The sequence below is a fragment of the Electrophorus electricus genome, chromosome 13, assembly GCF_041902795.1.
Source record: "Electrophorus electricus isolate QZ-2024a chromosome 13, ASM4190279v1, whole genome shotgun sequence".
NCBI classification, from domain to species: Eukaryota; Metazoa; Chordata; class Actinopteri; order Gymnotiformes; family Gymnotidae; genus Electrophorus; species Electrophorus electricus.
The window spans coordinates 23685413-23703798 of NC_137509.1; the positions used below are offsets into that span (position 1 = coordinate 23685413).

Consider the following 18386-nt stretch of genomic DNA (forward strand, 5'->3'; position numbering starts at 1 on the left):
ATAAAAAAACTATCTGTTAGCACATGGGAATAGCAGATGCTATAAGTTTTTTTTGCATCACTTTCATTTACTCTCCAACTCATATGCCTGAATGTGAAGTGCAGTGATTCATCAAAAAACTATCTGTTAGCAGCTTGGACTACGAGATGCTGTAAGCTTCTCTTGCATCACTTTAATTTACTTTTAAGATGACATGCTAGGATGTGAAGTGCAGTGATTAATTAAAAAAAACTATCTGTTAGCACATGGGAATAGCAGATGCTGTAAGTTTTTGTTGCATCACTTTAATTTAATCTGCAACTGACATGCTTGTATGTGAAGTGTACAGATTAAATAGAAATCTTTTAGTACCAGGGAATAGCAGGTGCTGTAAGATTTTATTGCATCCCTTTAATTTATGTTCAAGCTATCATGTTCAAATTTGAAGTGCAGTGAATAATTAAATCAAACTATCTGCTAGCACCTGGGAATAGCAGATGCTGTAAGTTTTTATTGCATCACTTTAATTTACTCTCCAACTGACATGCTTGAATGTGAAGTGCAGTGATTAATAAAAAAACTGTCTGTTAGTGCCTCCGTATACCAGATGTTGTAAGCTTTTATTGCATCATTTAATTTACTTTCAAGATAACATTCTAGAATGTCAAGTGCAGGGATTAATAAAAAAAATTGTCAGATTGGTCTTTGATCATATTTGCTATGATTAGGCAATTTGAGTAAGTGTTTAAGGCTTACGGCCACACAAGCTTGAGAACGTCCAATCTCATCTGACTTTGGAAGCTGAACAACTTTGGGCCTGGATAGTACTGAGGTGGGACCCTACCTAGGAATACCAGGTGCTGTAAGCTTTTCTTGCATCACTTTAATTTACTTTCAAGCTGACATGCTCAAATGTGAAGTGCAGTGATTAATAAAAAAACTATCTGTTAGCACATGGGAATAGCAGATGCTATAAGTTTTTTTTGCATCACTTTCATTTACTCTCCAACTCATATGCCTGAATGTGAAGTGCAGTGATTCATCAAAAAACTATCTGTTAGCAGCTTGGACTACGAGATGCTGTAAGCTTCTCTTGCATCACTTTAATTTACTTTTAAGCTGACATGCTAGGATGTGAAGTGCAGTGATTAATTAAAAAAAACTATCTGTTAGCACCTGGGAATAGCAGATGCTGTAAGTTTTTGTTGCATCACTTTAATTTAATCTGCAACTGACATGCTTGAATGTGAAGTGTACAAATTAAATAGAAATCTTTTAGTACCAGGGAATAGCAGGTGCTGTAAGATTTTATTGCATCCCTTTAATTTATGTTCAAGCTATCATGTTCAAATTTGAAGTGCAGTGAATAATTAAATAATACTATCTGCTAGCACCTGGGAATAGCAGATGCTGTAAGTTTTTATTGCATCACTTTAATTTACTCTCCAACTGACATGCTTGAATGTGAAGTGCAGTGATTCATCAAAAAACTGTCTGTTAGTGCCTCCGTATACCAGATGTTGTAAGCTTTTATTGCATCATTTAATTTACTTTCAAGATAATATTCTAGAATGTCAAGTGCAGGGATTAATAAAAAAAATTGTCAGATTGGTCTTTGATCATATTTGCTATGATTAGGCAATTTGAGTAAGTGTTTAAGGCTTACGGCCACACCAGCTTGAGAACGTCCAATCTCATCTGACTTTGGAAGCTGAACAACTTTGGGCCTAGATAGTACTGAGGTGGGACCCTACCTAGGAATACCAGGTGCTGTAAGCTTTTCTTGCATCACTTTAATTTACTTTCAAGCTGACATGCTCAAATGTGAAGTGCAGTGATTAATAAAAAAAAAACTATCTGTTAGCACATGGGAATAGCAGATGCTGTAAGTTTTTTTTGCATCACTTTAATTTACTCTCCAACTCACATGCCTGAATGTGAAGTGCAGTGATTCATCAAAAAACTATCTGTTAGCAGCTTGGACTACGAGATGCTGTAAGCTTCTCTTGCATCACTTTAATTTACTTTTAAGATGACATGCTAGGATGTGAAGTGCAGTGATTAATTAAAAAAAACTATCTGTTAGCACCTGGGAATAGCCGATGCTGTAAGTTTTTTTTGCATCACTTTCATTTACTCTCCAACTCACATGCCTGAATGTGAAGTGTACAGATTAAATAGAAATGTTTTAGTACCAGGGAATAGCAGGTGCTGTAAGATTTTATTGCATCCCTTTAATTTATGTTCAAGCTATCATGTTCAAATTTGAAGTGCAGTGAATAATTAAATAAAACTATCTGCTAGCACCTGGGAATAGCAGATGCTGTAAGTTTTTATTGCATCACTTTAATTTACTCTCCAACTGACATGCTTGAATGTGAAGTGCAGTGATTCATCAAAAAACTGTCTGTTAGTGCCTCCGTATACCAGATGTTGTAAGCTTTTATTGCATCATTTAATTTACTTTCAAGATAATATTCTAGAATGTCAAGTGCAGGGATTAATAAAAAAAATTGTCAGATTGGTCTTTGATCATATTTGCTATGATTAGGCAATTTGAGTAAGTGTTTAAGGCTTACGGCCACACCAGCTTGAGAACGTCCAATCTCATCTGACCTTGGAAGCTGAACAACTTTGGGCCTGGATAGTACTGAGGTGGGACCCTACCTAGGAATACCAGGTGCTGTAAGCTTTTCTTGCATCACTTTAATTTACTTTCAAGCTGACATGCTCAAATGTGAAGTGCAGTGATTAATAAAAAAAAACTATCTGTTAGCACATGGGAATAGCAGATGCTGTAAGTTTTTTTTGCATCACTTTAATTTACTCTCCAACTCACATGCCTGAATGTGAAGTGCAGTGATTCATCAAAAAACTATCTGTTAGCAGCTTGGACTACGAGATGCTGTAAGCTTCTCTTGCATCACTTTAATTTACTTTTAAGATGACATGCTAGGATGTGAAGTGCAGTGATTAATTAAAAAAAACTATCTGTTAGCACATGGGAATAGCAGATGCTGTAAGTTTTTGTTGCATCACTTTAATTTAATCTGCAACTGACATGCTTGTATGTGCAGTGTACAGATTAAATAGAAATCTTTTAGTACCAGGGAATAGCAGGTGCTGTAAGATTTTATTGCATCCCTTTAATTTATGTTCAAGCTATCATGTTCAAATTTGAAGTGCAGTGAATAATTAAATCAAACTATCTGCTAGCACCTGGGAATAGCAGATGCTGTAAGTTTTTATTGCATCACTTTAATTTACTCTCCAACTGACATGCTTGAATGTGAAGTGCAGTGATTAATAAAAAAACTGTCTGTTAGTGCCTCCGTATACCAGATGTTGTAAGCTTTTATTGCATCATTTAATTTACTTTCAAGATAATATTCTAGAATGTCAAGTGCAGGGATTAATAAAAAAAATTGTCAGATTGGTCTTTGATCATATTTGCTATGATTAGGCAATTTGAGTAAGTGTTTAAGGCTTACGGCCACACCAGCTTGAGAACGTCCAATCTCATCTGACTTTGGAAGCTGAACAACTTTGGGCCTGGATAGTACTGAGGTGGGACCCTACCTAGGAATACCAGGTGCTGTAAGCTTTTCTTGCATCACTTTAATTTACTTTCAAGCTGACATGCTCAAATGTGAAGTGCAGTGATTAATAAAAAAAAAACTATCTGTTAGCACATGGGAATAGCAGATGCTGTAAGTTTTTTTTGCATCACTTTAATTTACTCTCCAACTCACATGCCTGAATGTGAAGTGCAGTGATTCATCAAAAAACTATCTGTTAGCAGCTTGGACTACGAGATGCTGTAAGCTTCTCTTGCATCACTTTAATTTACTTTTAAGATGACATGCTAGGATGTGAAGTGCAGTGATTAATTAAAAAAAACTATCTGTTAGCACCTGGGAATAGCCGATGCTGTAAGTTTTTTTTGCATCACTTTCATTTACTCTCCAACTCACATGCCTGAATGTGAAGTGTACAGATTAAATAGAAATGTTTTAGTACCAGGGAATAGCAGGTGCTGTAAGATTTTATTGCATCCCTTTAATTTATGTTCAAGCTATCATGTTCAAATTTGAAGTGCAGTGAATAATTAAATAAAACTATCTGCTAGCACCTGGGAATAGCAGATGCTGTAAGTTTTTATTGCATCACTTTAATTTACTCTCCAACTGACATGCTTGAATGTGAAGTGCAGTGATTCATCAAAAAACTGTCTGTTAGTGCCTCCGTATACCAGATGTTGTAAGCTTTTATTGCATCATTTAATTTACTTTCAAGATAATATTCTAGAATGTCAAGTGCAGGGATTAATAAAAAAAATTGTCAGATTGGTCTTTGATCATATTTGCTATGATTAGGCAATTTGAGTAAGTGTTTAAGGCTTACGGCCACACCAGCTTGAGAACGTCCAATCTCATCTGACCTTGGAAGCTGAACAACTTTGGGCCTGGATAGTACTGAGGTGGGACCCTACCTAGGAATACCAGGTGCTGTAAGCTTTTCTTGCATCACTTTAATTTACTTTCAAGCTGACATGCTCAAATGTGAAGTGCAGTGATTAATAAAAAAAAACTATCTGTTAGCACATGGGAATAGCAGATGCTGTAAGTTTTTTTTGCATCACTTTAATTTACTCTCCAACTCACATGCCTGAATGTGAAGTGCAGTGATTCATCAAAAAACTATCTGTTAGCAGCTTGGACTACGAGATGCTGTAAGCTTCTCTTGCATCACTTTAATTTACTTTTAAGATGACATGCTAGGATGTGAAGTGCAGTGATTAATTAAAAAAAACTATCTGTTAGCACATGGGAATAGCAGATGCTGTAAGTTTTTGTTGCATCACTTTAATTTAATCTGCAACTGACATGCTTGAATGTGAAGTGTACAAATTAAATAGAAATCTTTTAGTACCAGGGAATAGCAGGTGCTGTAAGATTTTATTGCATCCCTTTAATTTATGTTCAAGCTATCATGTTCAAATTTGAAGTGCAGTGAATAATTAAATAAAACTATCTGCTAGCACCTGGGAATAGCAGATGCTGTAAGTTTTTATTGCATCACTTTAATTTACTCTCCAACTGACATGCTTGAATGTGAAGTGCAGTGATTCATCAAAAAACTGTCTGTTAGTGCCTCCGTATACCAGATGTTGTAAGCTTTTATTGCATCATTTAATTTACTTTCAAGATAATATTCTAGAATGTCAAGTGCAGGGATTAATAAAAAAAATTGTCAGATTGGTCTTTGATCATATTTGCTATGATTAGGCAATTTGAGTAAGTGTTTAAGGCTTACGGCCACACCAGCTTGAGAACGTCCAATCTCATCTGACTTTGGAAGCTGAACAACTTTGGGCCTGGATAGTACTGAGGTGGGACCCTACCTAGGAATACCAGGTGCTGTAAGCTTTTCTTGCATCACTTTAATTTACTTTCAAGCTGACATGCTCAAATGTGAAGTGCAGTGATTAATAAAAAAAAAACTATCTGTTAGCACATGGGAATAGCAGATGCTGTAAGTTTTTTTTGCATCACTTTAATTTACTCTCCAACTCACATGCCTGAATGTGAAGTGCAGTGATTCATCAAAAAACTATCTGTTAGCAGCTTGGACTACGAGATGCTGTAAGCTTCTCTTGCATCACTTTAATTTACTTTTAAGATGACATGCTAGGATGTGAAGTGCAGTGATTAATTAAAAAAAACTATCTGTTAGCACCTGGGAATAGCCGATGCTGTAAGTTTTTTTTGCATCACTTTCATTTACTCTCCAACTCACATGCCTGAATGTGAAGTGTACAGATTAAATAGAAATGTTTTAGTACCAGGGAATAGCAGGTGCTGTAAGATTTTATTGCATCCCTTTAATTTATGTTCAAGCTATCATGTTCAAATTTGAAGTGCAGTGAATAATTAAATAAAACTATCTGCTAGCACCTGGGAATAGCAGATGCTGTAAGTTTTTATTGCATCACTTTAATTTACTCTCCAACTGACATGCTTGAATGTGAAGTGCAGTGATTCATCAAAAAACTGTCTGTTAGTGCCTCCGTATACCAGATGTTGTAAGCTTTTATTGCATCATTTAATTTACTTTCAAGATAATATTCTAGAATGTCAAGTGCAGGGATTAATAAAAAAAATTGTCAGATTGGTCTTTGATCATATTTGCTATGATTAGGCAATTTGAGTAAGTGTTTAAGGCTTACGGCCACACCAGCTTGAGAACGTCCAATCTCATCTGACCTTGGAAGCTGAACAACTTTGGGCCTGGATAGTACTGAGGTGGGACCCTACCTAGGAATACCAGGTGCTGTAAGCTTTTCTTGCATCACTTTAATTTACTTTCAAGCTGACATGCTCAAATGTGAAGTGCAGTGATTAATAAAAAAAAACTATCTGTTAGCACATGGGAATAGCAGATGCTGTAAGTTTTTTTTGCATCACTTTAATTTACTCTCCAACTCACATGCCTGAATGTGAAGTGCAGTGATTCATCAAAAAACTATCTGTTAGCAGCTTGGACTACGAGATGCTGTAAGCTTCTCTTGCATCACTTTAATTTACTTTTAAGATGACATGCTAGGATGTGAAGTGCAGTGATTAATTAAAAAAAACTATCTGTTAGCACCTGGGAATAGCCGATGCTGTAAGTTTTTTTTGCATCACTTTCATTTACTCTCCAACTCACATGCCTGAATGTGAAGTGTACAGATTAAATAGAAATGTTTTAGTACCAGGGAATAGCAGGTGCTGTAAGATTTTATTGCATCCCTTTAATTTATGTTCAAGCTATCATGTTCAAATTTGAAGTGCAGTGAATAATTAAATAAAACTATCTGCTAGCACCTGGGAATAGCAGATGCTGTAAGTTTTTATTGCATCACTTTAATTTACTCTCCAACTGACATGCTTGAATGTGAAGTGCAGTGATTCATCAAAAAACTGTCTGTTAGTGCCTCCGTATACCAGATGTTGTAAGCTTTTATTGCATCATTTAATTTACTTTCAAGATAATATTCTAGAATGTCAAGTGCAGGGATTAATAAAAAAAATTGTCAGATTGGTCTTTGATCATATTTGCTATGATTAGGCAATTTGAGTAAGTGTTTAAGGCTTACGGCCACACCAGCTTGAGAACGTCCAATCTCATCTGACCTTGGAAGCTGAACAACTTTGGGCCTGGATAGTACTGAGGTGGGACCCTACCTAGGAATACCAGGTGCTGTAAGCTTTTCTTGCATCACTTTAATTTACTTTCAAGCTGACATGCTCAAATGTGAAGTGCAGTGATTAATAAAAAAAAACTATCTGTTAGCACATGGGAATAGCAGATGCTGTAAGTTTTTTTTGCATCACTTTAATTTACTCTCCAACTCACATGCCTGAATGTGAAGTGCAGTGATTCATCAAAAAACTATCTGTTAGCAGCTTGGACTACGAGATGCTGTAAGCTTCTCTTGCATCACTTTAATTTACTTTTAAGATGACATGCTAGGATGTGAAGTGCAGTGATTAATTAAAAAAAACTATCTGTTAGCACATGGGAATAGCAGATGCTGTAAGTTTTTGTTGCATCACTTTAATTTAATCTGCAACTGACATGCTTGTATGTGCAGTGTACAAATTAAATAGAAATCTTTTAGTAACAGGGAATAGCAGGTGCTGTAAGATTTTATTGCATCCCTTTAATTTATGTTCAAGCTATCATGTTCAAATTTGAAGTGCAGTGAATAATTAAATAAAACTATCTGCTAGCACCTGGGAATAGCAGATGCTGTAAGTTTTTATTGCATCACTTTAATTTACTCTCCAACTGACATGCTTGAATGTGAAGTGCAGTGATTCATCAAAAAACTGTCTGTTAGTGCCTCCGTATACCAGATGTTGTAAGCTTTTATTGCATCATTTAATTTACTTTCAAGATAAAATTCTAGAATGTCAAGTGCAGGGATTAATAAAAAAAATTGTCAGATTGGTCTTTGATCATATTTGCTATGATTAGGCAATTTGAGTAAGTGTTTAAGGCTTACGGCCACACCAGCTTGAGAACGTCCAATCTCATCTGACTTTGGAAGCTGAACAACTTTGGGCCTGGATAGTACTGAGGTGGGACCCTACCTAGGAATACCAGGTGCTGTAAGCTTTTCTTGCATCACTTTAACTTACTTTCAAGCTGACATGCTCAAATGTGAAGTGCAGTGATTAATAAAAAAACTATCTGTTAGCACATGGGAATAGCAGATGCTATAAGTTTTTTTTGCATCACTTTCATTTACTCTCCAACTCATATGCCTGAATGTGAAGTGCAGTGATTCATCAAAAAACTATCTGTTAGCAGCTTGGACTACGAGATGCTGTAAGCTTCTCTTGCATCACTTTAATTTACTTTTAAGATGACATGCTAGGATGTGAAGTGCAGTGATTAATTAAAAAAAACTATCTGTTAGCACCTGGGAATAGCAGATGCTGTAAGTTTTTGTTGCATCACTTTAATTTAATCTGCAACTGACATGCTTGAATGTGAAGTGTACAAATTAAATAGAAATATTTTAGTACCAGGGAATAGCAGGTGCTGTAAGATTTTATTGCATCCCTTTAATTTATGTTCAAGCTATCATGTTCAAATTTGAAGTGCAGTGAATAATTAAATAAAACTATCTGCTAGCACCTGGGAATAGCAGATGCTGTAAGTTTTTATTGCATCACTTTAATTTACTCTCCAACTGACATGCTTGAATGTGAAGTGCAGTGATTCATCAAAAAACTGTCTGTTAGTGCCTCCGTATACCAGATGTTGTAAGCTTTTATTGCATCATTTAATTTACTTTCAAGATAATATTCTAGAATGTCAAGTGCAGGGATTAATAAAAAAAATTGTCAGATTGGTCTTTGATCATATTTGCTATGATTAGGCAATTTGAGTAAGTGTTTAAGGCTTACGGCCACACCAGCTTGAGAACGTCCAATCTCATCTGACCTTGGAAGCTGAACAACTTTGGGCCTGGATAGTACTGAGGTGGGACCCTACCTAGGAATACCAGGTGCTGTAAGCTTTTCTTGCATCACTTTAATTTACTTTCAAGCTGACATGCTCAAATGTGAAGTGCAGTGATTAATAAAAAAAAAACTATCTGTTAGCACATGGGAATAGCAGATGCTGTAAGTTTTTTTTGCATCACTTTAATTTACTCTCCAACTCAAATGCCTGAATGTGAAGTGCAGTGATTCATCAAAAAACTATCTGTTAGCAGCTTGGACTACGAGATGCTGTAAGCTTCTCTTGCATCACTTTAATTTACTTTTAAGATGACATGCTAGGATGTGAAGTGCAGTGATTAATTAAAAAAAACTATCTGTTAGCACCTGGGAATAGCAGATGCTGTAAGTTTTTGTTGCATCACTTTAATTTAATCTGCAACTGACATGCTTGTATGTGAAGTGTACAAATTAAATAGAAATCTTTTAGTACCAGGGAATAGCAGGTGCTGTAAGATTTTATTGCATCCCTTTAATTTATGTTCAAGCTATCATGTTCAAATTTGAAGTGCAGTGAATAATTAAATAAAACTATCTGCTAGCACCTGGGAATAGCAGATGCTGTAAGTTTTTATTGCATCACTTTAATTTACTCTCCAACTGACATGCTTGAATGTGAAGTGCAGTGATTCATCAAAAAACTGTCTGTTAGTGCCTCCGTATACCAGATGTTGTAAGCTTTTATTGCATCATTTAATTTACTTTCAAGATAATATTCTAGAATGTCAAGTGCAGGGATTAATAAAAAAAATTGTCAGATTGGTCTTTGATCATATTTGCTATGATTAGGCAATTTGAGTAAGTGTTTAAGGCTTACGGCCACACCAGCTTGAGAACGTCCAATCTCATCTGACCTTGGAAGCTGAACAACTTTGGGCCTGGATAGTACTGAGGTGGGACCCTACCTAGGAATACCAGGTGCTGTAAGCTTTTCTTGCATCACTTTAATTTACTTTCAAGCTGACATGCTCAAATGTGAAGTGCAGTGATTAATAAAAAAAAACTATCTGTTAGCACATGGGAATAGCAGATGCTGTAAGTTTTTTTTGCATCACTTTAATTTACTCTCCAACTCACATGCCTGAATGTGAAGTGCAGTGATTCATCAAAAAACTATCTGTTAGCAGCTTGGACTACGAGATGCTGTAAGCTTCTCTTGCATCACTTTAATTTACTTTTAAGATGACATGCTAGGATGTGAAGTGCAGTGATTAATTAAAAAAAACTATCTGTTAGCACCTGGGAATAGCAGATGCTGTAAGTTTTTGTTGCATCACTTTAATTTAATCTGCAACTGACATGCTTGAATGTGAAGTGTACAAATTAAATAGAAATCTTTTAGTACCAGGGAATAGCAGGTGCTGTAAGATTTTATTGCATCCCTTTAATTTATGTTCAAGCTATCATGTTCAAATTTGAAGTGCAGTGAATAATTAAATAAAACTATCTGCTAGCACCTGGGAATAGCAGATGCTGTAAGTTTTTATTGCATCACTTTAATTTACTCTCCAGCTGACATGCTTGAATGTGAAGTGCAGTGATTCATCAAAAAACTGTCTGTTAGTGCCTCCGTATACCAGATGTTGTAAGCTTTTATTGCATCATTTAATTTACTTTCAAGATAATATTCTAGAATGTCAAGTGCAGGGATTAATAAAAAAAATTGTCAGATTGGTCTTTGATCATATTTGCTATGATTAGGCAATTTGAGTAAGTGTTTAAGGCTTACGGCCACACCAGCTTGAGAACGTCCAATCTCATCTGACCTTGGAAGCTGAACAACTTTGGGCCTGGATAGTACTGAGGTGGGACCCTACCTAGGAATACCAGGTGCTGTAAGCTTTTCTTGCATCACTTTAATTTACTTTCAAGCTGACATGCTCAAATGTGAAGTGCAGTGATTAATAAAAAAAAACTATCTGTTAGCACATGGGAATAGCAGATGCTGTAAGTTTTTTTTGCATCACTTTAATTTACTCTCCAACTCACATGCCTGAATGTGAAGTGCAGTGATTCATCAAAAAACTATCTGTTAGCAGCTTGGACTACGAGATGCTGTAAGCTTCTCTTGCATCACTTTAATTTACTTTTAAGATGACATGCTAGGATGTGAAGTGCAGTGATTAATTAAAAAAAACTATCTGTTAGCACCTGGGAATAGCAGATGCTGTAAGTTTTTGTTGCATCACTTTAATTTAATCTGCAACTGACATGCTTGAATGTGAAGTGTACAAATTAAATAGAAATCTTTTAGTACCAGGGAATAGCAGGTGCTGTAAGATTTTATTGCATCCCTTTAATTTATGTTCAAGCTATCATGTTCAAATTTGAAGTGCAGTGAATAATTAAATAAAACTATCTGCTAGCACCTGGGAATAGCAGATGCTGTAAGTTTTTATTGCATCACTTTAATTTACTCTCCAGCTGACATGCTTGAATGTGAAGTGCAGTGATTCATCAAAAAACTGTCTGTTAGTGCCTCCGTATACCAGATGTTGTAAGCTTTTATTGCATCATTTAATTTACTTTCAAGATAATATTCTAGAATGTCAAGTGCAGGGATTAATAAAAAAAATTGTCAGATTGGTCTTTGATCATATTTGCTATGATTAGGCAATTTGAGTAAGTGTTTAAGGCTTACGGCCACACCAGCTTGAGAACGTCCAATCTCATCTGACCTTGGAAGCTGAACAACTTTGGGCCTGGATAGTACTGAGGTGGGACCCTACCTAGGAATACCAGGTGCTGTAAGCTTTTCTTGCATCACTTTAATTTACTTTCAAGCTGACATGCTCAAATGTGAAGTGCAGTGATTAATAAAAAAAAACTATCTGTTAGCACATGGGAATAGCAGATGCTGTAAGTTTTTTTTGCATCACTTTAATTTACTCTCCAACTCACATGCCTGAATGTGAAGTGCAGTGATTCATCAAAAAACTATCTGTTAGCAGCTTGGACTACGAGATGCTGTAAGCTTCTCTTGCATCACTTTAATTTACTTTTAAGATGACATGCTAGGATGTGAAGTGCAGTGATTAATTAAAAAAAACTATCTGTTAGCACCTGGGAATAGCAGATGCTGTAAGTTTTTGTTGCATCACTTTAATTTAATCTGCAACTGACATGCTTGAATGTGAAGTGTACAAATTAAATAGAAATCTTTTAGTACCAGGGAATAGCAGGTGCTGTAAGATTTTATTGCATCCCTTTAATTTATGTTCAAGCTATCATGTTCAAATTTGAAGTGCAGTGAATAATTAAATAAAACTATCTGCTAGCACCTGGGAATAGCAGATGCTGTAAGTTTTTATTGCATCACTTTAATTTACTCTCCAGCTGACATGCTTGAATGTGAAGTGCAGTGATTCATCAAAAAACTGTCTGTTAGTGCCTCCGTATACCAGATGTTGTAAGCTTTTATTGCATCATTTAATTTACTTTCAAGATAATATTCTAGAATGTCAAGTGCAGGGATTAATAAAAAAAATTGTCAGATTGGTCTTTGATCATATTTGCTATGATTAGGCAATTTGAGTAAGTGTTTAAGGCTTACGGCCACACCAGCTTGAGAACGTCCAATCTCATCTGACCTTGGAAGCTGAACAACTTTGGGCCTGGATAGTACTGAGGTGGGACCCTACCTAGGAATACCAGGTGCTGTAAGCTTTTCTTGCATCACTTTAATTTACTTTCAAGCTGACATGCTCAAATGTGAAGTGCAGTGATTAATAAAAAAAAACTATCTGTTAGCACATGGGAATAGCAGATGCTGTAAGTTTTTTTTGCATCACTTTAATTTACTCTCCAACTCACATGCCTGAATGTGAAGTGCAGTGATTCATCAAAAAACTATCTGTTAGCAGCTTGGACTACGAGATGCTGTAAGCTTCTCTTGCATCACTTTAATTTACTTTTAAGATGACATGCTAGGATGTGAAGTGCAGTGATTAATTAAAAAAAACTATCTGTTAGCACCTGGGAATAGCAGATGCTGTAAGTTTTTGTTGCATCACTTTAATTTAATCTGCAACTGACATGCTTGAATGTGAAGTGTACAAATTAAATAGAAATCTTTTAGTACCAGGGAATAGCAGGTGCTGTAAGATTTTATTGCATCCCTTTAATTTATGTTCAAGCTATCATGTTCAAATTTGAAGTGCAGTGAATAATTAAATAAAACTATCTGCTAGCACCTGGGAATAGCAGATGCTGTAAGTTTTTATTGCATCACTTTAATTTACTCTCCAGCTGACATGCTTGAATGTGAAGTGCAGTGATTCATCAAAAAACTGTCTGTTAGTGCCTCCGTATACCAGATGTTGTAAGCTTTTATTGCATCATTTAATTTACTTTCAAGATAATATTCTAGAATGTCAAGTGCAGGGATTAATAAAAAAAATTGTCAGATTGGTCTTTGATCATATTTGCTATGATTAGGCAATTTGAGTAAGTGTTTAAGGCTTACGGCCACACCAGCTTGAGAACGTCCAATCTCATCTGACCTTGGAAGCTGAACAACTTTGGGCCTGGATAGTACTGAGGTGGGACCCTACCTAGGAATACCAGGTGCTGTAAGCTTTTCTTGCATCACTTTAATTTACTTTCAAGCTGACATGCTCAAATGTGAAGTGCAGTGATTAATAAAAAAAAACTATCTGTTAGCACATGGGAATAGCAGATGCTGTAAGTTTTTTTTGCATCACTTTAATTTACTCTCCAACTCACATGCCTGAATGTGAAGTGCAGTGATTCATCAAAAAACTATCTGTTAGCAGCTTGGACTACGAGATGCTGTAAGCTTCTCTTGCATCACTTTAATTTACTTTTAAGATGACATGCTAGGATGTGAAGTGCAGTGATTAATTAAAAAAAACTATCTGTTAGCACCTGGGAATAGCAGATGCTGTAAGTTTTTGTTGCATCACTTTAATTTAATCTGCAACTGACATGCTTGAATGTGAAGTGTACAAATTAAATAGAAATCTTTTAGTACCAGGGAATAGCAGGTGCTGTAAGATTTTATTGCATCCCTTTAATTTATGTTCAAGCTATCATGTTCAAATTTGAAGTGCAGTGAATAATTAAATAAAACTATCTGCTAGCACCTGGGAATAGCAGATGCTGTAAGTTTTTATTGCATCACTTTAATTTACTCTCCAACTGACATGCTTGAATGTGAAGTGCAGTGATTCATCAAAAAACTGTCTGTTAGTGCCTCCGTATACCAGATGTTGTAAGCTTTTATTGCATCATTTAATTTACTTTCAAGATAATATTCTAGAATGTCAAGTGCAGGGATTAATAAAAAAAATTGTCAGATTGGTCTTTGATCATATTTGCTATGATTAGGCAATTTGAGTAAGTGTTTAAGGCTTACGGCCACACCAGCTTGAGAACGTCCAATCTCATCTGACTTTGGAAGCTGAACAACTTTGGGCCTGGATAGTACTGAGGTGGGACCCTACCTAGGAATACCAGGTGCTGTAAGCTTTTCTTGCATCACTTTAATTTACTTTCAAGCTGACATGCTCAAATGTGAAGTGCAGTGATTAATAAAAAAACTATCTGTTAGCTCATGGGAATAGCAGATGCTATAAGTTTTTTTTGCATCACTTTAATTTACTCTCCAACTCATATGCCTGAATGTGAAGTGCAGTGATTCATCAAAAAACTATCTGTTAGCAGCTTGGACTACGAGATGCTGTAAGCTTCTCTTGCATCACTTTAATTTACTTTTAAGATGACATGCTAGGATGTGAAGTGCAGTGATTAATTAAAAAAAACTATCTGTTAGCACCTGGGAATAGCAGATGCTGTAAATTTTTGTTGCATCACTTTAATTTAATCTGCAACTGACATGCTTGAATGTGAAGTGTACAAATTAAATAGAAATCTTTTAGTACCAGGGAATAGCAGGTGCTGTAAGATTTTATTGCATCCCTTTAATTTATGTTCAAGCTATCATGTTCAAATTTGAAGTGCAGTGAATAATTAAATAAAACTATCTGCTAGCACCTGGGAATAGCAGATGCTGTAAGTTTTTATTGCATCACTTTAATTTACTCTCCAACTGACATGCTTGAATGTGAAGTGCAGTGATTCATCAAAAAACTGTCTGTTAGTGCCTCCGTATACCAGATGTTGTAAGCTTTTATTGCATCATTTAATTTACTTTCAAGATAATATTCTAGAATGTCAAGTGCAGGGATTAATAAAAAAAATTGTCAGATTGGTCTTTGATCATATTTGCTATGATTAGGCAATTTGAGTAAGTGTTTAAGGCTTACGGCCACACCAGCTTGAGAACGTCCAATCTCATCTGACCTTGGAAGCTGAACAACTTTGGGCCTGGATAGTACTGAGGTGGGACCCTACCTAGGAATACCAGGTGCTGTAAGCTTTTCTTGCATCACTTTAATTTACTTTCAAGCTGACATGCTCAAATGTGAAGTGCAGTGATTAATAAAAAAAAACTATCTGTTAGCACATGGGAATAGCAGATGCTGTAAGTTTTTTTTGCATCACTTTAATTTACTCTCCAACTCACATGCCTGAATGTGAAGTGCAGTGATTCATCAAAAAACTATCTGTTAGCAGCTTGGACTACGAGATGCTGTAAGCTTCTCTTGCATCACTTTAATTTACTTTTAAGATGACATGCTAGGATGTGAAGTGCAGTGATTAATTAAAAAAAACTATCTGTTAGCACCTGGGAATAGCAGATGCTGTAAGTTTTTGTTGCATCACTTTAATTTAATCTGCAACTGACATGCTTGAATGTGAAGTGTACAAATTAAATAGAAATCTTTTAGTACCAGGGAATAGCAGGTGCTGTAAGATTTTATTGCATCCCTTTAATTTATGTTCAAGCTATCATGTTCAAATTTGAAGTGCAGTGAATAATTAAATAAAACTATCTGCTAGCACCTGGGAATAGCAGATGCTGTAAGTTTTTATTGCATCACTTTAATTTACTCTCCAGCTGACATGCTTGAATGTGAAGTGCAGTGATTCATCAAAAAACTGTCTGTTAGTGCCTCCGTATACCAGATGTTGTAAGCTTTTATTGCATCATTTAATTTACTTTCAAGATAATATTCTAGAATGTCAAGTGCAGGGATTAATAAAAAAAATTGTCAGATTGGTCTTTGATCATATTTGCTATGATTAGGCAATTTGAGTAAGTGTTTAAGGCTTACGGCCACACCAGCTTGAGAACGTCCAATCTCATCTGACCTTGGAAGCTGAACAACTTTGGGCCTGGATAGTACTGAGGTGGGACCCTACCTAGGAATACCAGGTGCTGTAAGCTTTTCTTGCATCACTTTAATTTACTTTCAAGCTGACATGCTCAAATGTGAAGTGCAGTGATTAATAAAAAAAAACTATCTGTTAGCACATGGGAATAGCAGATGCTGTAAGTTTTTTTTGCATCACTTTAATTTACTCTCCAACTCACATGCCTGAATGTGAAGTGCAGTGATTCATCAAAAAACTATCTGTTAGCAGCTTGGACTACGAGATGCTGTAAGCTTCTCTTGCATCACTTTAATTTACTTTTAAGATGACATGCTAGGATGTGAAGTGCAGTGATTAATTAAAAAAAACTATCTGTTAGCACCTGGGAATAGCAGATGCTGTAAGTTTTTGTTGCATCACTTTAATTTAATCTGCAACTGACATGCTTGAATGTGAAGTGTACAAATTAAATAGAAATCTTTTAGTACCAGGGAATAGCAGGTGCTGTAAGATTTTATTGCATCCCTTTAATTTATGTTCAAGCTATCATGTTCAAATTTGAAGTGCAGTGAATAATTAAATAAAACTATCTGCTAGCACCTGGGAATAGCAGATGCTGTAAGTTTTTATTGCATCACTTTAATTTACTCTCCAGCTGACATGCTTGAATGTGAAGTGCAGTGATTCATCAAAAAACTGTCTGTTAGTGCCTCCGTATACCAGATGTTGTAAGCTTTTATTGCATCATTTAATTTACTTTCAAGATAATATTCTAGAATGTCAAGTGCAGGGATTAATAAAAAAAATTGTCAGATTGGTCTTTGATCATATTTGCTATGATTAGGCAATTTGAGTAAGTGTTTAAGGCTTACGGCCACACCAGCTTGAGAACGTCCAATCTCATCTGACCTTGGAAGCTGAACAACTTTGGGCCTGGATAGTACTGAGGTGGGACCCTACCTAGGAATACCAGGTGCTGTAAGCTTTTCTTGCATCACTTTAATTTACTTTCAAGCTGACATGCTCAAATGTGAAGTGCAGTGATTAATAAAAAAAAACTATCTGTTAGCACATGGGAATAGCAGATGCTGTAAGTTTTTTTTGCATCACTTTAATTTACTCTCCAACTCACATGCCTGAATGTGAAGTGCAGTGATTCATCAAAAAACTATCTGTTAGCAGCTTGGACTACGAGATGCTGTAAGCTTCTCTTGCATCACTTTAATTTACTTTTAAGATGACATGCTAGGATGTGAAGTGCAGTGATTAATTAAAAAAAACTATCTGTTAGCACCTGGGAATAGCAGATGCTGTAAGTTTTTGTTGCATCACTTTAATTTAATCTGCAACTGACATGCTTGAATGTGAAGTGTACAAATTAAATAGAAATCTTTTAGTACCAGGGAATAGCAGGTGCTGTAAGATTTTATTGCATCCCTTTAATTTATGTTCAAGCTATCATGTTCAAATTTGAAGTGCAGTGAATAATTAAATAAAACTATCTGCTAGCACCTGGGAATAGCAGATGCTGTAAGTTTTTATTGCATCACTTTAATTTACTCTCCAACTGACATGCTTGAATGTGAAGTGCAGTGATTCATCAAAAAACTGTCTGTTAGTGCCTCCGTATACCAGATGTTGTAAGCTTTTATTGCATCATTTAATTTACTTTCAAGATAATATTCTAGAATGTCAAGTGCAGGGATTAATAAAAAAAATTGTCAGATTGGTCTTTGATCATATTTGCTATGATTAGGCAATTTGAGTAAGTGTTTAAGGCTTACGGCCACACCAGCTTGAGAACGTCCAATCTCATCTGACTTTGGAAGCTGAACAACTTTGGGCCTGGATAGTACTGAGGTGGGACCCTACCTAGGAATACCAGGTGCTGTAAGCTTTTCTTGCATCACTTTAATTTACTTTCAAGCTGACATGCTCAAATGTGAAGTGCAGTGATTAATAAAAAAACTATCTGTTAGCTCATGGGAATAGCAGATGCTATAAGTTTTTTTTGCATCACTTTAATTTACTCTCCAACTCATATGCCTGAATGTGAAGTGCAGTGATTCATCAAAAAACTATCTGTTAGCAGCTTGGACTACGAGATGC

General features: G+C 35.8%; 19 pseudogenes; all 19 read left to right on the forward strand.

The window, feature by feature from the left end:
- Positions 1-1639: 1639 nt before the first annotated feature.
- LOC145646006 (5S ribosomal RNA) lies at positions 1640-1758 on the forward strand (annotated as a pseudogene).
- A 794-nt stretch (positions 1759-2552) lies between these two features.
- LOC145644434 (5S ribosomal RNA) lies at positions 2553-2671 on the forward strand (annotated as a pseudogene).
- A 793-nt stretch (positions 2672-3464) lies between these two features.
- On the forward strand, positions 3465-3583 carry LOC145645283 (5S ribosomal RNA; annotated as a pseudogene).
- A 794-nt stretch (positions 3584-4377) lies between these two features.
- LOC145644435 (5S ribosomal RNA) lies at positions 4378-4496 on the forward strand (annotated as a pseudogene).
- A 793-nt stretch (positions 4497-5289) lies between these two features.
- On the forward strand, positions 5290-5408 carry LOC145645284 (5S ribosomal RNA; annotated as a pseudogene).
- Positions 5409-6202: 794 nt separating this feature from the next.
- LOC145644436 (5S ribosomal RNA) lies at positions 6203-6321 on the forward strand (annotated as a pseudogene).
- A 793-nt stretch (positions 6322-7114) lies between these two features.
- On the forward strand, positions 7115-7233 carry LOC145644437 (5S ribosomal RNA; annotated as a pseudogene).
- Positions 7234-8026: 793 nt separating this feature from the next.
- LOC145645285 (5S ribosomal RNA) lies at positions 8027-8145 on the forward strand (annotated as a pseudogene).
- Positions 8146-8936: 791 nt separating this feature from the next.
- Positions 8937-9055, forward strand: LOC145644439 (5S ribosomal RNA; annotated as a pseudogene).
- A 794-nt stretch (positions 9056-9849) lies between these two features.
- On the forward strand, positions 9850-9968 carry LOC145644440 (5S ribosomal RNA; annotated as a pseudogene).
- A 793-nt stretch (positions 9969-10761) lies between these two features.
- Positions 10762-10880, forward strand: LOC145644441 (5S ribosomal RNA; annotated as a pseudogene).
- Positions 10881-11673: 793 nt separating this feature from the next.
- On the forward strand, positions 11674-11792 carry LOC145644442 (5S ribosomal RNA; annotated as a pseudogene).
- A 793-nt stretch (positions 11793-12585) lies between these two features.
- Positions 12586-12704, forward strand: LOC145644443 (5S ribosomal RNA; annotated as a pseudogene).
- A 793-nt stretch (positions 12705-13497) lies between these two features.
- Positions 13498-13616, forward strand: LOC145644444 (5S ribosomal RNA; annotated as a pseudogene).
- A 793-nt stretch (positions 13617-14409) lies between these two features.
- Positions 14410-14528, forward strand: LOC145645286 (5S ribosomal RNA; annotated as a pseudogene).
- A 791-nt stretch (positions 14529-15319) lies between these two features.
- LOC145644445 (5S ribosomal RNA) lies at positions 15320-15438 on the forward strand (annotated as a pseudogene).
- A 793-nt stretch (positions 15439-16231) lies between these two features.
- On the forward strand, positions 16232-16350 carry LOC145644446 (5S ribosomal RNA; annotated as a pseudogene).
- A 793-nt stretch (positions 16351-17143) lies between these two features.
- On the forward strand, positions 17144-17262 carry LOC145644447 (5S ribosomal RNA; annotated as a pseudogene).
- Positions 17263-18055: 793 nt separating this feature from the next.
- LOC145645287 (5S ribosomal RNA) lies at positions 18056-18174 on the forward strand (annotated as a pseudogene).
- The last annotated feature ends 212 nt before the right edge of the window (positions 18175-18386 follow it).